The sequence below is a fragment of the Chenopodium album genome, chromosome 5 (assembly GCF_948465745.1).
Source record: "Chenopodium album chromosome 5, dcCheAlbu1.1, whole genome shotgun sequence".
Classification (NCBI taxonomy): domain Eukaryota; kingdom Viridiplantae; phylum Streptophyta; class Magnoliopsida; order Caryophyllales; family Amaranthaceae; genus Chenopodium; species Chenopodium album.
Window position 1 is genome coordinate 51,835,218 of NC_137838.1, and position 24,953 is coordinate 51,860,170.

Sequence of the window (24,953 nt, forward strand, 5' to 3'; positions counted from 1 at the left end):
AATGATGAATAACCTTTTACCGCTATTAATGGTAGGATTGAGTATTTAATATTTGGAGTGCTTAAATCCATTTTCTATCCAATAAATTTCATAAACCAATCCATTTCCTAGCTCAACTCCTTAAACCATAACTTGTTATCCACTTTTCGTGTCCACGTCCCAAAACCGAGAGAAACTGATTTTTTTCTTAATATTTTGTTACAATTATTATTTGGTTGGATAGGCCTTGAAATAAGCTTTCCAACTATATATCATAAACCCAATTTCGAGATATAACGAAAAAGATATGAGCAAAACACTAAACTCGGCCCAAACCCGACACCCTTCCACTAAAACGGCCATATCATAAAATTTACAAATGATTTTGACCTGATTCTAATAGGGTTGGAAAGTAGACTTGATAAGATTTCCAATTATATATTATATGCCTTATTAAAAGTTAAGTATCAAAAGTTATCGTAATTTAAAAACACGTAAAAAAAATGAAACTGCCGCGCAAACAACATACCTGTCGCGTCTCGGGAGATGATGACGTGGCACGGGGCATGGTACCGTGATGAGTGATTTTTCACCGTGTCACAGTGCTTTCCCATCTCTGTTCCGCATTTCTTCCCCACCCACTTATGAATATGGACGCAAATACTGCATAAAAGTGCCGCGCCACAGGAAGTATTGTTGCGTTACGACATATTTTCTCGTGTCACGGTGCACATCCCGTGACACGGGATTGCTCTGTTTTTTCTCCACGTAATCCCTAAACGCGTTTTATCCTCTTTAGGTTTTTTCTGTCCCGCGTCACACCAAATTACCCCGTGTCACACTTTGCGTCACACTAAAGTGTACAGTGTAACGGTGCATTTTGTCGTGTCACGGTGCATTTTGCCTGAACATCTCAAATTTCTTCCACTGAACACTTTCGAAGCTATATACGACATCGACATCAATATCGAGGATGAGCTAATAAAGACTGGTGGTAGTAACAATATTAACACATAGAAAAACAAGAAGAATTATTATCCTTCTTCTTCGTCTTCTAAGCACGAAAATACTACCAACAATATAAGCCAAGTTGATCTCAATGAAGTGTTAGCTCTTGATGCTCCATTACCCAAGAATAAAAGAACTTACGCTCCTTTAGGAATGACTTATGATGCGGCCTTTGATCGCCTTTATGGTTAAGGCTTGATCACAATTATTGGGCCATTTCAAGAGCCAAAACCTGAAGAAAGTAGCGCCAAATGGAATCCCAATGCCCATTGCAAGTACCATCAAAGAAGGGGACACACTACGGAGCAATGTTGGAATTTGAAGGACGTCATTCAAGACTTGGTGGATGAAAACAAACTTCTTGTCCCTCCAGGCGGCAAGAAGTAATGAACACGAGGCCCACAGCAGATCCTTCGTGCAAAATTTCATGATTTCTTTTTTTTTTCTTTATCATTCATCTCCATTCCCCGATTCATGTCTAGCATAGGTTTTCCATTTCGAATTTTTGTATGTTTCATGTGTTTCGTTCACCTTTTCATTAATAAAATGAGAAAATTTCCTTTGCATCTCGATCATACCATTTTTCATTCATTCATTCTAAGTAAAAAAAATTTTAAAAAAAAATTCAATTACCGAACTAAACACAAGGAATACCAATGACTTGAGGCACCTTTGCAACCCTGTCATTCCTTGTTAACCGTTCAATCACATTCCATTTCTTCATCAACCACTTTGAGCCTCGTTTAACGTTAGGCCTTTATTTCTTCAACCCATATTCACTTAACCCTGGGATTGGAAGATGTGTAATTGAATAACATTTAAAAAGAAAGTAGAAAAAAGGGGAAGCAAAGCAACAATAAAACAATGTCTAAAGGCAACTGTTCCAATGTCTTTGAAACGAACACGTCTTGAATTGCGTCTCTTATCGAGTGCTGGGTATCGTGCCTGAGAAACATGAATGCTAAGTGAGTGATGGACCGCATGATCTGAGATTGCCTACATTGATTAACAAGAATGAAAAAAGAAAAAAAATAAAAGAAATTCAAAACAAAAAAATTTATGAAAAATAAAACTTGCAAAGTCTAATACACTATTGCATATCTTGGGGGCTTCTCTCGGGTCTTGAGCCTTTTACCCCTTTCTTCCTTAAACTTCAGCTTAACCACATTATAACCCTTTAAATCCCTCTTTGAGGTGTACACACACTAGTGAAAAGTTCGGCTAGAGCTACGTTGGCTTGATTCCTAACAGATACGTGGGCAACCTCACATCGAGGTGCGACCACATTCATATTCACATTTATATTCATATCCATGCTTGATCGAGTCAAAGAATATCCAATGCTTATCCCTATCCATCTAGAGCTAGACTTGGGGGCTTGAACCCACATCATTTAGGCTACCCAGCCTAAAGAGTCATCATCTTTGACTCTTCTAACATATATTTCCATCACCATAACCTTTGTAGCCAGCCTTAGTATCACATTCACACACTTAACTCCACATCCATATCCACATCATCCTCCCTTTAAGAACCCTTTATTATGGAATCTTATTTCAATACTGTGCATGTTTCATCGTCTTTCAAGACAACATTCATTAGAAGAAACATTGTATACTTGCTTAGCTTCCTGACCTGGGCAATGTTCATTGTTTCACGCATCACATAATATGATGAGCAACATTTATATATCCATGATTTTTAATAATACAAAGCATATCATGCTTAGCTCTTTGACCTAAGCAACATTCATTATGCAATACTCAATAATCACTTCATCTATATATATGCTTAGCTTCCAGACCTAAGTGACGTTCAAGATCGTTTCTTTACACCATATATGATGCTTAGCTCCATGACCTAAGTTCATTCATTTATCGTGTCACATGATGTAATAGTCCTTAGCCTCCTAGCCAAAGAACATGCATCATGCATACAATCCATGCGATTCATTTCATCTTCCTCAAGGAGGAAGTTCAAAACTTCTTCCCTTTTTCATATTTTTCTTTTGGGGAAGTTCAAATACTTTTTCAAAAATTTTTCTCATCGAGGGAAGTTCGAAAATAAAAGTTTAGTTTTCATGTCTTTCTTTTTCGGGAGAAAGTCGGTACACTCCACTCGTCTCATGACAAAAATGACAGAAAACTTTTGCATTTTTGATGGCTTATGTTTGCTCACACATTCAAATCATACTTATACACACACACAATAACAATTCATACACATGTCATATCGTGTCAAGTCAAAGCTTGGTCAAGTTAGTTGTTCAAGTCAATCATAGTCTATACGAGTCCCTTGGCAAATTTTATTTTGCAGGTCTCAATTACAGCCCACGTCTGGGGACAAGCGGACCATCTATAGCTCACGTCCGGGGACAAGAGGACCATCTACAGCCCACGTCCGGGGACAAGCAGACCATTTACAGCCCACGTTCGGGGACAAGCGAACCATCTACAGCCCACGTCTGGGACAAGTGGTAGAGGAATAATCGCGTCGTTAGACAACTACACCTAAATCAAATACAATTTATAACACTTGACTTATCCTAATACAAGTATATGGCAACAAGAGGGGTCGAACCACAGGGAGAAGCACTTAAACACCATATTCATCACAGAATTTAAGCTATCTCGGGACAAAGGATGGGAATGACTAAGAGATTAAACTAAAGATAAAACGAGTTAAAACCAATATAACTAAACACCAAGGGAAATGGGTAGATGTAGGTGCCGCTTGATCATGCAATAACACAAAAGCAATTTAATAGTGAACTAAACATGCATGAATATCGAAATAAGGTCCAATCTGACCGCCTTCCGAGGTTAATCAGTTTCTCCTAACATAGACTCTATTTTTCCACAATAGAACCATATATTGGGATGTGCAATTAGAGAACAATCGATAGTAATGAACCTTAACTAAGTCAACTGACAAAGGAATAATTGCGTCGTCAAACAAGTATACCTAAATCAAATACAATTTATAACACTCGACTCAACCTATTACAAATATAGGGCAAGTAGAGGGGTCGAACCACAGGGAGAAATGCATAAACACCGCATTCATTACCTAGAGTCTAAGCTATCTCGGAACAAGAAGTGTGAATAACTAAGAGATTAAACTAAGAACGAAATGGATTAAAATTAATATAACTAAGCACCAAGGGAAATGGGTAGATCTAGATGCCGCTTGATCATGTAATAACAAAGTAGCAAATCAATGGTAAACTAAACATGCATGAATATCAAAGTAAGGCCCAATCTAACCGCCTTTCGGGGTTAATCGGTTTCTCCTAACATAGCCTCTATGTTTCCACACTAGAACCATATATTAGAAGCTGAAATCAAAGAACTATCAATAGTAATGAATCTCAACTAAGTCAACTTCTGTTACTTGTTAGCAAAGATTCACCTTTAATCAACTAGCAATGTGCACTTGCAAGAAGATCAAAGAATATCAAGCATGCAAAGACTTTAATCACCGTTAACATAACCCCAACATTATAAGCATGAACAATTAGCAACTACACCATCCCCACACCCTTGGCTAGGTGACTACTCACAAATCATATTGAAGACAATATTGAAAGTGCAGCTGGTACTCAAGAAGGGGGGGGGTTGAATTGAGTACAGGGCAGTGTTAGAAATTATTGGATTTTCTTCTATTTATGTAGGGGGACCAGATGATGAACTGGTCCTGCAGCGGAAACAGAAAATACAATAAATAATCAACACAAAGATTTAACGAGGTTCAGCTCAACTCTGAGCCTACGTCCTCCACTACCCTAATTACTTTTATTAATCAACTCTGAAAAACAAAAGCAATTACAAATGATCACACTCGTGATCCCCACACCTAACTCTAGGTGTCACTTCGCACTTGAACTCACAAGCACTTGCACTCACACTCGTAAATGCTACCCAATCACTAACCTCTTAGTGATTCAATACAAACCCTTTGTTTCCCTCTAAATGCTTCCACTCAAAGCTTACAAGAGATAATTACAAAACAATTCTTACTGTGTGCATAAATAGTTTGTAAGAGATGAACTAACTATTTCCCATAGAGTGTATTTCGAGCTTTCAAAGATAGAGAATTTTTTTCAGAAAAGCTCACTCGAAATTCTGATCGAGTTTATGCTTTTATAAGGTTGGGAGATAAAATCTTTCGTGATCTTTTCAGATCATAACTTAGGTAAATAGAATATCTTTTATTTTGCAAATAAGAGACATTCTAAGATATTATTCTACTTTCCATAAATGGGTAGAATAATATATTCTAAGTTATATGCGAAATAATTCATCTCCAACTTTGCATAAACTGAATCAATTAGTTTAGTAAATATTCTCTAAGGATAGGAAATATATATTCCAGAAAATATTTACTGAACTAATGTCCAGGTTCATGAAACAAGCTACGAAGCAGCTGTTTCCTGACCTGTTAATGTCCTAGGGATCAGGTCAACTTTTCCTGATCTCTACAACACTAAATACTCTAAGTAAGGGATACAAATAGCTCACGTACAAACATCCATGCACACTTAACATTATAAAGACTACAAAGATCAACTATCCTAATCTAAGAGACTTCATAATCTTCAAGTCTTGACGGCCTTCCTTGATAGAACATTCTGATACAGATTTCTTGAATGCTTTGATTCAAAAGGACTTCATATTGCCTCAAGTACTTGGGATAGCTGTTCCTGTTCAAAATGTCAGTTGATATAATATAAAACCAACAAGAACCAGCTAGTCAGCTGTTTGTCATCACTCAAAACCTTAAGTGACTCAACAAATTCCCCCTTTTTGATGATGACAAACACTTTGAAGTTTCCTGCACCTGCACGTTAGTGAGAAACAGCAAAGTAAAGAAAGTTCTAATCTACACTTAAGAAGACAAGACTTTCTATTAGACTTTCTACACAAGGGATATCTTGTGTAAAAGACTTATGACACTGATGACTGACCAGGATAGCCATCTTTATTTAAAAGAAACAACTTGTTTTTGGATTTTTGTAAAAAGACACTGAAACAGTTAGTTAATCTAACTGTTCCCTCTATTTTAACTTGTTTTTGTGATTATCTGACTCAAGGAAATAAAAGACTCAATCTAATTGTCTAACAAGGCCTTTTCAGAAACTTCAACCTGCTTTTCCCCCTTTTGGCATCATTAAAAAGCATTCAAAAAATAGAATTGCACACCAAAATATCGCAAGTAAGCCAAAAATCAGTAGTTTCAACCACTGATCAATCTCAATGCTGCAGGTGAGCACAAACAGGTTATTCAATCACATAAAACTGAAAAAGCTTAAAATTGTTCAGGATTACACACCAGAAGGTTAGAAACATAATAGAAACCACACTGCATTAAAAACAGTCTAGCAGTGTGGGGGAATAGCAAATATTATGGCAGTTAATGGAAGGGGAGGGGGAGACTGAAGTGATCATTCATCATCATCTTCATCCTCTTCTTCACCCTCTGGGTTGATCTCCTCCTCGAAGTCAGACCCTTCCTCATCTGTCTTTTCTTCTTCCTTCTTCTCCTTTTCTTCTGTTTCCTCTTTCTCTTCTTCTTCTTCCTCATCAGATTCATTTTTTTCTTCCTCAGAGCCTTCTCCTTCTTCAGCATCAGGACCCTTCTCACTGGAGGATTCCTCATCATCCGTCTCAATGATCCTACAGTGTGCGGGGTCAAACTTCATCCCAGACTCTGGGGGCAACAGGTGATCAACCCTGCAAATAGTGAGGAATTTCCTGTTGTTCATAAGCTTATCAAGCTTCCTTTCTTCTTCAGCCTGCACTAGACTGGCAGCCAACTTTATTATCCTCTCATCCTGCCTTTCCAACTTGGCAAGAAGCATTGCCACATCCTCAGGAGTGATTTCCTCCTGGTTCCCTTCATCCCTTGGGCAACTTTCTTGACCTACAAAAGTCAGCCTCTTTCCAGAGTAGTCAATCTTCTTCTGAGTGAGTATTTTCTTGGAGAACAACTGAAGACTCACCACCTCACCAGAAAAAGAAAACTTGGGATTCTGCTCCTTGATGATTTTGCAGATAAAGGAACCATAGGGCAGGGAGTTGTGGGATGAAGCATGGCAGTACAGCATGTGCTCCATCATTAGAGCTGGCAGATTTACCTTAACCTTTTTCATGATCAGATAGATCAGGACCATGTCCATGATCCTAACAGTACCTCTGCCTTGACCCTTGGGCAGAAAGACCTTCAAACACATGGAGTGCAGAACCAACATAATTGCCTCCCTAAAGTCACTAGGGGAACCAGCTTCTTCCTTCTTTCCAAACAAAAACTGAGTAACTACCTCAGGTGTTACTCCTCCCATTAGGGGCCACCCATCACTGCTATATCTACCAAAACCATCTCTAGGTATACCCAGCAACTCAGATAAAACAGACTCAGAAACATGTACAACACTACCAGAAACAGTTGATACCACAGACATATCAATGTTTTGCTTCAGATTAACAAAGAACTTACGAACAAGACCAACAAAAGCATCATTTAAATCATTAAACAGAGACATCCATCCTTGGAACTCAAGAAGTTCCTTAACTTGACTCAAAGCAGGAATATCAAAATATTCATTCTCAACACCACAACCAGATAACACAGTCCTAGAACTTAAAGAAGTTGCACCAGTACTGGGGGTAACAGGTTGTTTACCTTTAGCAGCCTTGGAGATACGGGAAACAGATGATGTTGCTTTCCTTTTCTCTCCTCTCTTAGTCTCGGATGGTGTAGTCTCCTTCTCATCTGAGCCCTTAATAACCTTAGAAGCAGCCCTAGTCTGCCTTTTCCTTACAGAACCAGTAGTGGTACCAGCAACCACCTTGGTCACCACTACATCTAGATTCTCCTCCATCTTCTTGTCCTCCTTCTCCTCATCCAATCCTTCATCAGCCACTTCCTCTAACTGTTTTTCAAGTTTCTTGGCTATCTTTTTATCAGGTTCCCCCTCAGATGGTGATTTGGGGTTTGAAGAAACGGTTTCAGTTATTTGAGTGAGGGTTTCGATGGATTTTTCTTTTGGGGCCTTTTTGGATTTGGATTTTTGTGGAGATGGGGTTAAAGTTTTAGTCTTTGATGGTGAAACAGGTTTTTCCTTCAAGACATTCTCTTTTGAAGGAGTTTGTCTCAAGGGAACGGCCTTGATGGGTTCAGTTTCAGAGGGGTTGATTTCTGGTGTTGCTTGTGAAGGTGTCTGCTCAGAGACGTTCATAAGAACATCCTTGATTGTTTCTTGAGATTTTGAAGAGGGGGAACTAGCCAAACTTCCTTTGGAACCTCCTTTCCTTCCTCCTTTCCTTCCGGTTCCAGCCTTTCTCACCATTGTTGCTAGTCTAAGCTTCGAAGAATTGATCTTGTGTAGAGAGAGAAGTTGAGAATTTTTGATGAATGATGAATAATCACGGAGCAAGGAAAGGGAAGCAAATATATAGCAAGAGAAATTTATAGAGACAAACAGAAATAAAATCAGAGAATCAGAAGATATTTGGAAGTTATTTTGATTTGGAAATAACTTCCATAAATGAACAACTGGCCATAATTGCAACTGTCAGATCAAATTGCCGTCAGAGGAAAATAACTGCCATATTTGAAAGATTTTAAAATCAAATAAGAATATAAAAAATATTTTCTCACGGTTTAATTTGAAATTAATTTCAAAATTAATCCGTTCGTATTTGCTGCTGTTTCCTCTACTGGTAGGGTTACTGAAACAGTTGCTTATCTGTTCAATATGACCTTCAATCCTGAAAGTGATTAGCTACAATATTGCTCACATAGAGATAAGCAATTAACATTGAGATAATAGACAGATTGCAAAGGTATGATGCACGCACACATTTAAAGAATACTTAATTAGCCAATCATTGGGGAAAACAGCTGAGAGAGGTCTCTTAGTTTGACCTAGTCAGACCTAACATGACTCTAAACTTGCAGAAAGACTCTTTACCCAATGGCTTAGTGAAGATATCTGCAATTTGTTCTTCACTGTTGCAAAAACTCAGCTCTACAAGACCTTTCTCAACATTATCTCTTAGGAAATGATGTCTTATCTCAATATGCTTTGTCCTGGAATGCTGCACAGGATTCTTAGAAATGTTAATAGCACTTGTATTATCACATAAAATAGGTACATTTTCATAGAAAATACCAAAATCTTTCAACTGGTTCCTTATCCACAACAGCTGGGAGCAGCAAGCTGCAGCAGCTATGTATTCAGATTCTGCTGTAGATAAAGCAACAAAATTTTGTTTCTTTGATCCCCATGAAATCAAACAGGGACCTAAGAAATGTGCCATACCAGATGTGCTCTTTCTGTCTACTAGGAATCCAGCATAATCTGCATCTGTGTATCCTAATAGTTCAATTGAACCACCTTTGGGGTACCACAAGTACAGATCATCTGTTCCTACTAAGTATCTAAGTATTCTCTTGACAGCCTTTAGGTGAGATTCTTTGGGATTGCTTTGAAAACGTGCACACAATCCCACAGAAAACACTATATCTGGCCTACTAGCTGTCAAGTAGAGAAGAGAACCAATCATACCTCTAAACAGTGTAGCTTCCACACTCTCTCCTTTATCATCACTGTCTAGCTTTGCATTTGTAGGTATTGGAGTTGCATATGATTTACTGTCTTGCAATCCATACTTCTTGATTAGTTCCTTTAGATACTTCTGTTGATGTATCATGATCCCATCAACTGTTTGCTTGATCTGCAATCCTAGGAAGAATCCTAGTTCTCCCATCATGCTCATCTCAAATTCACTTTGCATCAGATCTGCAAACTCACTACACAAAATTTGATTAGTAGCACCAAATATTATATCATCTACATATATCTGTACTACAATCAAATCAAAATTCCTGGTTTTGATAAAGAGGGTCTTATCAACCGTTCCCCTTCTATAGTCATGTTCCATCAGAAAGTTGGACAACCTTTCATACCAAGCTCTAGGAGCTTGTTTAAGACCATAGAGTGCCTTGTCCAGCTTATATACATGATTTGGGAATTGACTATCAGCAAAGCCAGGGGGCTGCTCAACATATACTTCTTCTTTCAAATAACCATTAAGAAATGTTGTCTTAACATCCATTTGAAAGAGCTTAATGTTCTTATGAGCAGCAAAGGCAATCAAGATCCTTATTGCCTCAAGTCTAGCTACTGGGGCAAAGGTTTCATCATAATCAATGCCTTCTTGCTGATTATAACCTTGCACGACCAGTCTAGCTTTGTTTCTGACTATAGTACCCAGATCATCCAATTTGTTTATGAAGACCCACCTGGTACCTATGACTGACCTGTTCTCAGGTCTTGGCTCAAGATGCCATACTTTATTTCTTTCAAATTGATTTAATTCATCTTGCATAGCCAAAACCCAATCAGGATCTTTTAAAGCCATCTTGTAGTCAGTTGGTTCTATATTAGATAAAAATGAGAAAAATGCACAAAAGTTTTCATAAACAGCTCTCCTAGTCTGAATACCTCTACTGATATCACTCAGAATTTGTTCAGTAGGATGAGAAGATTTATATTTAAAAATGCTAGGCCTAGGTGCATTCTCATTTAATCCATCAGAACCATCATGCATCCCTGGTTCATTTGTGCCATCGAATTGGTTTTGCACAGATGGACCAGTATGCTGAGATGTTCCCCCTACCTCCCTTACCTGGGTGGAAAACTTGTCCTGAAAGTTTTCTGTTCCCCCTGAGGTGTTTCTTTCTCCATTTACTTGGGGGCCTTCATCTCCATCCTCATGAGTATCTACTTGTTGAGGATCTCCTTCATTGTGACCAAGTCCTTCACCAGCAGCATCTGGTGAACCAGTAGGTGAACCTGGCTCTTCTAAGGAAATAGCAGTTGATTCTCCTGTAAAATACAAAAGTCCTATCTCATCTAAGTCATCAACCTGCACATTCTCACAACACATATTAACTTCATCAAAGACTACATGAACACTTTCTTCAACACACAAAGTTTTCTTATTGAATACTTTATATGCCTTACTGTGAGAAGAATAACCAAGGAAAACAACTTCATCACTTCTTGGATCAAATTTATCCAAGCTGTTCTTACCATTATTATGCACATAACACTTACAACCAAAGGTTCTGAAGTATGCTATGTTTGGTTTCCTTCCTCTAAGTAGTTCATATGGAGTCTTCTTCATTTGAGGCCTTAACATCAACCTATTTAACATGTGACAAGCTGTATTTACAGCTTCTGCCCAAAAAGACTTGGGGAGACAACTCTCAATGAGCATTGTTCTTGCCATTTCTTCCAAAGTCCTGTTCTTCCTCTCAACTACTCCATTTTGTTGAGGAGTTCTTGGGGCAGAGAAATTGTGAGAAACTCCATGTTCCCTGCAGAACTCTATGAAGCTAGAGTTATCAAACTCTGATCCATGATCAGATCTTATGGCAGCCAGTTGATGATTGATCTTGTTCTGAACCTGCTTTACTAACACAATGAACTCATCAAAAGTTTCATCTTTAGAAGACAGAAATAGAGCCCATGTGTATCTGGAATAATCATCAACAATGACACACACATATCTAGAACCATTTCTACTTTGGACTCTCATGGGTCCACATAAATCAATATGAATAAGTTCTAGAGGTCTGCTGGTACTGATAGTTTTCTTTGGCTTAAAAAAGGATTTGACCTGTTTCCCTTTAGCACATTCTTCACAAACTCTATCTGCTTCAAACTTGATGTTAGGCAGGCCTATCACCAATTCTTGAGACCTGAGTTTGTTAAGAAGTCTAAAGCTGACATGTCCCATCCTTTTATGCCAAAGCCACTGGTCCCTATCAAAAACAGCACTCAAACAGATGGACTTGTTCTCAGGGATTTGGTTTAAATAAGTAATGTAAACGTTTTCATGTCTGAATCCCTGGCAGACAAGTTCATTTGTTTGCAAATTCACTATGTGACAAAGGTTGTCTTTGAACTCAACTTTATTACCTTTATCACATAATTGTGAAATACTCAAGAGATTATGTTGTAAACCATCAACATAATATACATCACTAATAGCATGGGAAAGTGACTTACCAACCTTACCAATTCCAATAATGGTACCTTTGCTGTTATCACCAAAAGTCACCTTTCCCCCTTCATGAGCTGTAAGTGAGAGAAACTGTTTCCTATCCCCTGACATGTGTCTTGAGCAGCCACTGTCCAAATACCAGTAGGTATTGTCTCTCACTTCAGCCTGCACAGGAAATTCAAACATTAGCTTTAGGAACCCAAATCTTTTTGGGTCCCTTTCCAACAACAGATTCAAGCAAGTCTTTTCTAACCCAAATCTGCTTAACATTTTTCTTATTTTTATCCAATCTACTTTTCCTGTCTTTACACTCATATTTCTTATGGCCATTCTTGCCACAATGATAGCATACATGCATGTCTTTTGCTAAGACATACTTACCTTTCTTATATTCCTGTAACCATGTAGTATCTCTGGGAGACCAGTTCCTCCTGTTCCCCTTCCCAGTATAACCAAGTCCCCTTCTACCACTGTTTCTAGCAGTTAAAGTTAACTGGTTCAATGAGTTCTGGGATTGGAGGACTTTATCCATTCTCTTCTTAAATTCTATGAACTCTCTGTCCTTTAAGTTCATTTTCTCATGCAGGGATAAATTCTGGTCAACAACTATCTCAAAGTCAAGCTTAGCTCTTTCAAGCTCAGCTTGCAATTTTGAAATATTTGAATCATGCAAAACTACAGAATCACATGAATTAGTCTTTCTAAGCTGGGCTAACTCAACCTGCAAGCTACAAATTTTAGCTTCACATTCATCATGCATATTACTAGAAACAGTTTCAGAACCAGTACTTTTGCTGTTCTTAACTAGGACATATGCTTTATATAGTTCCTCTACATCATCAACTAACAAGTTGAATCCTTCTAACAGTTTAGACCTATTTAGAGCACTTGCCCTAGATTTTATACTATCAAAGTCATACAAGTCATCACCACTATAATCAAGCACATTAATGACACAACTTGTGAACTGTTTCTCACATTCATCATCACTGTCATCACACAAACCCATATCAGATTTTATTCTCTGAATTTCAAGTTTGCTTTGATCTAAAGCAATCTCTAGTTCAGCTACTTCCTGCTTCAAGTTAGCACAGACACTTTCCAACAGATCACAACTTGAATTAGCAATATCATATTCTTTAGACTTTTCTTTAAACTTTCTCTTAAAATCATGATAAGCAATTCCAAGTTCTAAACATTGATCTAAAGCACTACTAGCACATTTCATCGAGTTTTCTCTATCATAAAAGAGCATATCCTTTTTGATCTGATCAATGTTTACCTGATGTTGATCCAAGGGGTGCTTCTTTGCCATGAGGCAGTGGACATCTGAGCTGGTTCCTTTGCTGTTCCTGGTACCTTCTTCTGAACTTTGATTCAGTATTGCTGTCATACATATATCTGACTGACTTGAATCATCTCCCTCTTCATCACTGTCTGTATCTCCCCAGACAGCAGCAACCATGGCCTTTTTGTAGGCCATCTTGTCTGCTTCCTTGGACTGGTTGTCCTTCCATTGAGGACAATTCTTCACAAGGTGTCCCTTCTCACCACACTTAAAGCATCCTGTTGCAGAGAAGTTGTTAGATTTTTTATTTGATGCATTATTAAACTTACCCTTGATGAATTTTCCCTTCTGGTTTCTGAAACTTCTTTCAAACCTTCTAGCCATCATTCCTATCTCATCATCCTCATCTTCGACTGTTCCCTTTAGTGCAATTCCTTTTGCTGGTACCTTCTCTGACTTAGATCCAACCAGCATTTCATGGGTCATGAGGGAACCTATCAACTGTTCAACTGATAGAATTGAAAGATCATTTGCTTCATAAATGGCTGTAACCTTGGGAGTCCATTCACCTGTCAAACTTCTCAAAATCTTTCTAACAAGATCTTCATCAGTAAAGCTTTTACCAAGAGATTTTAAATCATTTACAATAGTCATGAATCTACCAAAACAAGTATTAATATCTTCATCCTTAAACATATTAAAAGATTCATATTTTGACATAAGTAAATCAATTTTAGACCTCTTTACCTCACTGGTACCCTCAAAGGCAAGTTCAAGGGTATCCCAGATCTCCTTGGCAGTGGTGCATGCTGAGATCCTGTTTGTCTCATTCTCAGCAATAGCCTGTTGCAGTATTGACATAGCCTTAGCATTTTTCTCCAGCTTTTTGTAATCAGTGGAGATGTATTCATCTTCAGTCTTTGGGACTAGCTTCCCTTCTGGATCAGACTTCTCAATGGTCAAGGGACCATTCTTAACAACCAACCAGCATTCATAATCAATGCCAATGATGATGTTCTTGATTCTGTTCTTCCACCATGCATAGTTCTTCCCATTGAACTTTGGTGTCTTGTTGTCATATCCCATAGCATTCATTTCCTGAGTACTCATGATCTACTTCTCTAGGTGTTACCCTTACAAGAAGCCGAGGCTCTGATACCAATTGAAAGTGCAGCTGGTACTCAAGAAGGGGGGGTTGAATTGAGTACAGGGCAGTGTTAGAAATTATTGGATTTTCTTCTATTTATGTAGGGGGACCAGATGATGAACTGGTCCTGCAGCGGAAACAGAAAATACAATAAATAATCAACACAAAGATTTAACGAGGTTCAGCTCAACTCTGAGCCTACGTCCTCCACTACCCTAATTACTTTTATTAATCAACTCCGAAAAACAAAAGCAATTACAAATGATCACACTCGTGATCCCCACACCTAACTCTAGGTGTCACTTCGCACTTGAACTCACAAGCACTTTCACTCACACTCGTAAATGCTACCCAATCACTAACCTCTTAGTGATTCAATACAAACCCTTTGTTTCCCTCTAAATGCTTCCACTCAAAGCTTACAAGAGATAATTACAAAACAATTCTTACTGTGTGCATAAATAGTTTGTAAGAGATGAACTAACTATTTCCCTTAGAGTGTATTTCGAGCTTTCAAAGATAGAGAATTTTTTTCAGAAAAGCTCACTCGAAATTCTGATCGAGTTTATGCTTTTATAAGGTTGGGAGATAAAATCTTTCGTGATCTTTTCAGATCATAACTTAGGTAAATAGAATATCTTTTATTTTGCAAATAAGAGACATATTCTAAGATATTATTCTACTTTCCATAAATGGGTAGAATAATATATTCTAAGTTATATGCGAAATAATTCATCTCCAACTTTGCATAAACTGAATCAATTAGTTTAGTAAATATTCTCTAAGGATAGGAAATATATATTCCAGAAAATATTTACTAAACTAATGTCCAGGTTCATGAAACAAGCTACGAAGCAGCTGTTTCCTGACCTGTTAATGTCCTAGGGATCAGGTAAACTTTTCCTGATCTCTACAACACTAAATACTCTAAGTAAGGGATACAAATAGCTCACGTACAAACATCCATGCACACTTAACATTATAAAGACTACAAAGATCAACTATCCTAATCTAAGAGACTTCATAATCTTCAAGTCTTGACGGCCTTCCTTGATAGAACATTCTGATACAGATTTCTTGAATGCTTTGATTCAAAAGGACTTCATATTGCCTCAAGTACTTGGGATAGCTGTTCCTGTTCAAAATGTCAGTTGATATAATATAAAACCAACAAGAACCAGCTAGTCAGCTGTTTGTCATCACTCAAAACCTTAAGTGACTCAACAAATATCAATCATCAAATCAATAAGCATCAACATGATTAATAAGCAAAGAAGAAAAATCAAAGCAAATAAGCAAAATAAAAAACAAAGGTAAAGAGAAAGAGTAAGAGATTGGTCATTAATTGAAGATGATGGTCTACAATGGATTGAACAAACTCAATCTTCAAAATCCAAGTTCATTAATGAAGAAACCACACTTTCTCTCTCTACCAATGAAGACTAATAATGTTTTCTCTCTCTAGATTAACCTAAAGTGTCATAAGATAGAGGATAATACAAACTTGAAATAGGAGGCTATATATATGCATCATAAAAGACGGATATAAAACGCTTATGAGAGCCCTCTAGCAATCAGCCGCGCCCTCTACAGTCTGGGTACGGAGTTGCTTAACCTAGCAACCCGCGCCCGCGGCCAAAGAAAACAGATGCCATCTGCTGCTGAAGAGAGGCCGCGGCAGGAAAACTGGGAAATGAAGCCTCGAAGAGCCACGCCCGCGGCTCCAAGTGCCGCGCCCGCGCGCCATAAAGGAGAGCCCTCTCCTAAGGCGCGGCTCAACATCTACAGAAAGTTTGAGGTGATTGCATTAACAACGACCCGCGCCCGCGGCCTATAGCTCAGCGCCCGTGGCTCTGCTCCTTGCTCTAGTGCCTTCCTTGAGCATCAAATTTCCTTCCCATGCCTCGCCATGCATCCAAGGGTTCATCTAAAAGGGCCAAAAACCTACAAAACAACGAAGAGACGCTAGAAAAACCAACAAAAGGGAAAAAGAAAGGAAACATAAGAAAAGAAAGGAAAAAGAAAAACTAAGGTAAAAACGCTTAAAGAGGCTAAAACAAGTGCAAATGAGGGGAGAATCCTTAGAGAAAAGGGGTGAAGAAGTGGCATAAATGCCAGTCATCATCAACTTTCGTTCCTAGTTAGCAAAGATACACCTTTAATCAACCAACAATGTGCACTTGCAAGAAGATCAAAGAATATCAAGCATGTAAAGATTTTAATCACAATTAACTTAATCCTAATATTATAAGCATAAACGATTAGCAACTACACCATCCCCACACCCTTGGCTAAGTAACTACTCACAAATCATGTTGAAAACAATATCAATCACCAAATCAATAACCATCAACATGATTAATAAGCAAGAAGGAAAATAAAAGTAAATAAACAAAATTAAATGCAAAAGTAAAGAGAAAGAGTAAGAGATTTTTCATTAATTGAAGTTGAAGATCTACAAAAGATAAAACAAGCTTCTTCTTCAAAATTCAAGTTCATCAACGAAGAAATCCACACTTTCTCTCTCTACCTAATGAAGACTAATAGTGTTTCTCTCTCTAGATTAAGCTAAAAAAATGCAGAAAATTAAAACTAAGTTAATCTAATTACATCAAAACGTTCTATAATGGGACTTATATAGTCATCAGTACATAGCCAGGTGAAATAGAGGAGTGGTCCGACCGAACATTGGGAAGGTTCGGCCAGACTCTAGGGTAGGTTCGGCCAAACCATGGGTAGGTTCGATCGAACCTCCCTGATCCTGGTCTAGTCGAACTTTTGAGGTTCGGCCACTCCTGCAAATTCGTTAAAATGCCAATTGAAACTGCCAAAACTGTTCGGCCGGACCACTTAGCAGGTTCGGCCACACCTTCAGGGGGTTCGGCCGAACCTCTCAAGAATCTTTCTTCCTTCGGCTTTCCTTAAGCTTAGCTTCCTCCTCTTGAAGACCCCGGTGGTTCCTACAAAGCATAAGCATGGAAATCAATGTAAAGAGTAGGAAAAGGGGAAAAATCTAGGAAAGAAGATGCATAGAGGGAAAGGGAACTAAGTGCAAAGAAAAGGATGCAAACAAGCCACAAATGTGGGAAAATGACCATCAAAATGAACCTTAATCGTGGCATAAATGCCACTCATCAACTTCCCCCACACTTGCCTTTTGCTAGTCCTCGAGCAAGGAATGCCAAAACAAAGAGAAAGTCACAACAAATATAACATGCCAAGGGTTAAGGAAAACCACTTAAGTACTTAGGTAGAAAATGCTCCATTTGAACTCAAACGAAAAGACATGCACCAAAGAATACTCACCTTTCTCAATTCAATGAGGGAAAACACGTTATACGATGCTCGTGGTTGACAAAGACAAATCTAATTTAAGCATAGAGAACTAATGATTTCACTCTCCGCCCTAGCACAAACAAAGACGGTCAACGTTCTCTCCACTAGTTTCAATTCATCCCCTAGTTAGCTCCTCATGATTCCTTAAGGGAACTGGAATAAGATATTTCTATGTGGAATCATAAGGTCATCCCGACATCTCAACTATGAATAATCTCTCCATAGGGTTGAAATCTATATCCCTCCACCGTTCTTTGACCGCGCTCCTCCAAGTCCAAGGGTCTTAACTAGGGTTGTAATGTCATGGCTAGGGGTTAAGGTTGGGAATCAATTTGAAAATTTTGGTGGCAAATCCTAAGTGAAGAAAAAGAGTGGCCATCTCTCAAGAACAACTTAAGAATTGAACCTAACCTCAAATTACAACCTTCAATACAAACCTCACAACATTGATTCATCCTTTTTCATTTCTTTCTTTTTTTTCATCATTTTTTTTTTTTCTTTTCATTTCATTTTTTTCATCATTTTTTTCTTTTTTTTTTCTTTTTCAACTTCACTTGGTTTTCATGTGTTGCAACCTTCTTCACAAACTTTTTGCATATTATTTTCATAACCTTACTTGAACTGATTTACACAACTTTCTTGCTCAAAACCAACACTCTCAAACTCGAACCTCACAAGCCAATGATTCACTAACTACAAGGGTCGGTAGAACATAGGCTGATAGGTTTTCAATATGGCTAAGTCAAGAAAGGGAAATAAGGCACAAATTGGTTAGCAAGTAGGTGGATGCAAAAAAGAAAACCAAATTTGTAACAAAACACAAAGAAAACAAAGAAAAATGAGAAGAAATGCCCTCTTCTTCCTCTAGAGTTGTTTGGTCACGATTTTAAGAGCTAGATACCAACACAAAGATTAAGACATGCATAGATAAGGATCCAAAATGCCACTCACAAGAATGATGAAGGCTAGAATAAATGACGCTCACATGGGATAAGAAATAAGCAAATACTAACTAGAGGGAATCCTATCCACTGTAGACAAAAACTCCATCTTACCACTTTCCCGTGAACTAGGGGTTCAAATGTCCTCACAAGTTCTAAACCGGGCTACCTTAGCTTACAATGTGTCTAACTCAACCCTAAGCATTCTAAAACCGTGCAAACCCTCATCAACTAGGAAGATAAGCATTCAAAGACACGTGACCACGAAAGGCACACAAATCCAAGTGAATGAGCAAATTCCAAATCTAAAATCATTTCAACTTGTCATAGTTATGCTTCCAACACAAAAAGGAAAAACAAAAATAAAAGAAAGAGGAAGAAATAAAAAAGGATCACACACGAGGCAAATCATCCAATTAAATCCCAATCGTCATACAAGTGATCGTTCGATAACAACATCAACGATCCCAGGTTCCATACATAGAACCAAAATCAAACATCCTCGAACCATTCAACTTCTTCCTAAGCTAAACCTAGACTAAACACTCAAAGAAAGAGAAAATAAAAGAGAGGAAAGGTCTCACCAAACACCGCTTGAAATGGAAGAAAGGATAATTCATACAATCTCACCAAGGGAGCTCGTATTGCTCCTTAACTTCCTCCGTCACCGCTTTCTAGCTTCAAGAAAAACGAGCCAAAACAAAAGAAACTATGACAAAACAAGAAAAAGTAAGAAATCAAAGAAAAAGACTTAAGTTATAAATAATAAAAAAAAAGAAAAATAAATAAAAGTTATCTACAAAGTTTGGATTAAGGGAATTTGGATTGTCGGGATTTTTGGATTTTTCTTGGGAGCATCTTCGCCTACACAAAACTCAAGAATCATCAAAGATCATCAAAAATCAACAAAAATCATCATAAAAACATCACCATCATCACCATCACATCACCATCAACATCATAACATCATCATCATCACAACGTCATCAACTACAACAAGGCCACTATCCTCAATAGTCCTACGCATGTACATGCCACTACCCTAACACACTACCCTCCTATGTACATTTCAACCAACCAAGAGAAACATCCTCCCCCACACTAGTCTTTTGCACGTCTCGAGCAAAAGTTAAAAGTTAGAAATTCCGGGGGGAGGAAGGGAACCCTCATCATGGGTTCCTATCTCTTTGCCCTCTGGGTCGAGGGAGGGTTTTCATAATCAAACCCGGGAGTATTCATAAATGGGTAGAAGGGTTGGTTGAAATGCTCATAGGGCCACTCATGGCCACCCCAACCACCATCGAAAGGATTTTGGGTTGATGTGGAAGCCGGATCACACCCATCCGAGCGATATGGGTTGTATGGTGGGGTGCCAATACGTTGGGTAGGGTCGATGTTACCATCCTAATAGGGGTAGTCATTAGGGGTGGGGTTGTTAGGGTCATAGGGCCCCCAATGGTTAACCGGACCCTCTTGAGGAGGGTGGTAGGGGTAGTTAACATAGGGCGCTTGGATGCCCGCTTGTACAAGATTATCATAATTCATCCTCCCGTAGTACCCCCATTGTTCAATGGAAGCTTTGTTATCACGGCGGATATCCTCGATGGTACTACGGAGCGCATTCATATCAAAAGGAGGAAAGGAAGAACAAGAAGATGCCTCACCTCCCCCTCTAAGGGGGGGAACGGTTTGCTCCGGGCGGTGGACCGGTGGATGATGAGGAACTGCACCTCGGGCTCGGGTTCTTCGCAATTCATCGAAGATGTGCTGCCGGGGGATCTTCCATTTAAGAGGAGCAGAGTGGTCTACCGTAGTGAGAGAGGGCTCCGGAAGGACAAACCATTCTACCTCGTTATCCACTAAGAGGATAAATTTGCGCTTGCTTATGGTGTAGTTGATGAAGCGGTTGTGACAGAAAGCACTAAGGGAGAAAGAATAGGGTGGAAACTCGACAGTGACTTCCTCTCGCGTTTGGTGCACAAAGGGGAACATTTCTATTTATTCCTTGTAAGCTCCATTCTTCAAGGAAAGGGCAATGATAGTGATCATGCCCCCTATAAAAATGTCGTCACCAAGACGGTTGTCCCGAGTATCGAAAAGCCTTTGGATGAATGTTGAGGAGCATTGGAACTTGAGGCCCTGAGGGTTGTCGTCCAAAAATAGACAAGCTACGTCATCCTTAACCACTGAGCCGAGGTTTGCTTTGAAGAACACGACATATTGGAGAAGCCGAGCAAAGTATCTCATGGCTAAGTGGATGATGTTGTTGACCTTAGATGTGTTAGTTCTGAAACTATCCCTGGCGGATATGCTCCTCCACCATTCTTGCTTGTTGTAGGGGATACGATGAGTGGAAGTCATCTCGCAAGGATGATCTAGCCCGGTCGCATGCCAATGGAAAATCTCGTTTAGATCACTCTCGCTAAGGGAGTGATCCTCATTGAACATGCGAAAATGTATCACAAGTTGAGGTTCCTCATCGTCAATCTCCGGCTCTATGACTTCCTTACGGGGAAAGGGAAGGAATTCCAAAGTCACTCGCTCATAGATGTGAGCGTGGAGGTAGATGAATTCACCCCCATCCAAAATTTTGTGCTAACCGGACTACCTCATCCGTTCCATTTTCCTTCTTGTTCATCAATCGGAAATCAAGACAAACCGGGGATACCGAGCTTTTGCAACGTTGTAGGACAAAATAACCTTGTTGAACGGATGGGACGATTGATGAGGGTTTTGTAGACGTCCCAAAAGTGATTCGGAGCAATTATGCTATGATCATTTATGCTTGGAGGGGGTGGGAAATTTGTTGATGAAGATTCACCCACTCTCTTCCTCTTTGACTTGCTCTTGCCAAATACCATGATTCTACAAAATTGACAAGTGCTATCATTAGGACAATTTGATAAGAGATGACATAAGAAGCTAACCACGGTAAAAGTGTATGCATGAAAGTAGTTTCCTTGAGTTGTGAAATAAATGTATAGGATAACAACAATACAATTCAAGGCATAAATGGACACATTTAAACCAAGGCATGGGTAAGAAATCCTATGACATTCATATGTAAGTCATTACAAAGTCTAGGTGAATTTTGGCATGGTGTCCCTGACAAGGGAATAATCGCGTCGTCAAACGACTACACCTAGATCAAATACAATTTATACACCTAAACAAACCTAATACGAATATAAGGCAAGCATAGGGGTCGAACCACAGAGAACGGTTAAACACCACCAAATGTTATCGACAATTAAGCTAGTCCGGAATAGGAGATAAGTAAACTAAAGTCTAAAAATGCTAAAACAAGAAATAAAACATTAAGGGAAATAGTCTAGGAGTAGCATTCACTTGAACATAAACAAAGGCATAGGAGTTGAATTAATTATGAACTAAACATGCTTGAATATCGAAGTAAAGTCCAATCTAGCCACCTTCCGGGGTCAATTGGCTTCTCCTAACATAGCCTCTATGCTTCCACATTAGAACCATATACTAGGAGGTACTATCAAATAACAATCGATAATAATGAACCTTAACTAAGTCAACTTCCGTTTCATGTTAGCAAAGAGTCACTCCCAATCAACTAACAACATGCATTTTGCAAGGAGATTGAAGAATATCAAGCATATAAAGACTTTAATCACAAATAAATCAATTCTAAACCTAGAACATGCTCAAGATCCAACTACACCACAACCATCCCCTTAATGGGGGAATTACTCACTAATCATGATAAAAACAAGATTAATCAACAAATAACCAAGAATCAACATGATTAATAAGCAATACCAACAACTAAAACAATAATAAAAATAAAGCAATAAAAATAGAGGAGAGAGAGTTAGAGATTCTCATTGATTGAAGATGGAAGTCTACAAACAAGATGATCAATCTTCTTCTTCAAAATCCAAGCTACAATCAACAATGGTGAAGCCCTCACTTTCTCTCTCTAAACTACACTAATCCTAAGCTAAACCTAGAGAGAGAAGCTCTCCTAAAACTAGGGAAAAAAGATCTAAAAGAATGAAGACGTCTCTTGTGCAAAACAAGCCTCGCAATATATAAAGAATCGCGCAAAAACGCTGAACAGGACTCGCTGCGCGCCCGCGCAAGGCAGCTGCGCGCCCGCGCATTTGAGGGTTGCGCGGCTTGTGCTTTGGTGTGTGCGCCCGCGTTGCTGGCTGCGCGCCCGCGCACTGTAGCTGCGCGCCCGCGCAGTGTCGTTGTGCGCCCGCGCACATGTCGCGCACAGGCCGCGCAAAACTTTCTGCCTTGATTCTGCAATTTTGCCAGTTTTGCGCGGGTTCTCACAGGGCTGCGCGCCCGCACACTCTGGCCTTTCTTCGATTCTTCTCTCATGCTTCCTTGGCTTCTTCCTTGCAATCCAAGACTTTAAATACCTAAGCACAAACACCAAGGAAAGCAACAAGGTATAGGGAACGGTGCAAACACGCAATGAAGGCAAGCATTAAGGAATATACGCGATTTCATTAAAATCACATCGAGACATGTATGCACGCATTATTTGAACAAAACAACTACAAAACACCCTAAGACAAGCTAAAACAAGGCATAAACACTATCCTAGGAGTGACATAAATGTCACTCATCAGTCCCCTAATTACGTGATAATCATTCACCAAACCATCAAAATCAAACCAAAAACAACAAGAATAAATCTCCGACAACATCCAACTCATGTATTTCTCAATCATGAAATAGTAGCATGAACACCTTAGCATGAAATCAACATTTTTAAGCAAAGACATTGAGATAAAATAAAACCAAGGTATACATGCATAATCATGATAACAACATTTTCTACTATCAATTACCAATCAATTGCAACCAGTAAATCCAAAGAACCGCATGAATCAAACAAGCTATTACCAACAATTTCAAGAATACCACAGTTCATATTTAAACATGCAAAACATGGTAAACTATGAGAAATTGAAGAAATGAACTTGCAAAAGGTAGGAAAACCATACCACAATTGATTGTAAGTAAGTAGAAACCCAAAAACACCAAAGCACTCAAACCCTAGAAATTTGGGAAAAATGAAAAGATGGAATTTTTGTGTGGAATTTTGGGTGGATATTATAGAAATTGAGTAGAGGATGGAAAATAAGTAAGAAAAAGAGAAAATTGGAGTGATTTTGATGGAGGTTTGAGGTTGTAGGAGGGGATGACAATGGATTTTAGAGTGAGAAGGAGGAGAATAAAGAGAGAGAGGGTCGAATGAAATGAGGAACTGGAAGAATAGCATCCCCTCTTTTTTTTTTAAATCCGACAAAGGTTCGGTCGAACTCTTGAAATAGTTCGGCCGAACTTGATCAAGGTTCGGTCGATCTTGCTCCCTAACATTGAATTCACAAAATAGGCAGTAAGTTTCCAGTTTTAGATTGCAGAGGAGGTGCAACCGAACTTAGTATTGTTTGGGTGAACTAAGGTTCGGTCGAACCCCCTAAGGTTCGGTCAAACCTACTCTGAATCCTTAATTTCTGCAATTATGGCAGAAAGTTTTCAAATTTAGGTTCCGGAGGAGGTGCGAGCGAACTCAAAAAGGTTCTGGCAAACCTTTCAAAAAGTTCGACCGAACCTTTAGGGAGTTCGGTCGAACCACTTAGTTTTTCAAAAAATGCTCATCTTGCAACAAAATATGCACAAACACCCCTCTTCAAAACACACTAAACACCATACCAGCATGCTAAGACAAAGCATACCAAAAATTCCAACACAATAAACACTCAAAAATCAAACAATCCAGCATTGTAGATAGAAAAATAACAAAGCATAAAGAAAAGAAGAGAGTAGAAAAGGGTTAGAGACTCAGGTTGCCTCCCGGAAGCGCTTTTAGTTTACGTCGTTTGCTCGACGTTCCTTGAATCAAACAAGGAGGGTCAAATTGATAATGCATATCAAGAAGAGTCACAGAAATTTGTTCATCACTAGGGAATCCTTCGTAGTAGGGCTTGAGCCGGTGACCGTTCACTTTGAATGGAGTATGCCCGTCTTGGGAAATCTCATAAGCGCCATATGGGAACACCTCCGTGATAATGTACGGCCCACTCCACCTTGACCAAAGCTTGCCCGGGAAAAACTTCAAGTGGGAGTTGAATAGGAGGACTTTTTAGCTTTTGACAAATTCCTTCTTGACAATTTGAGCATCATGCCAA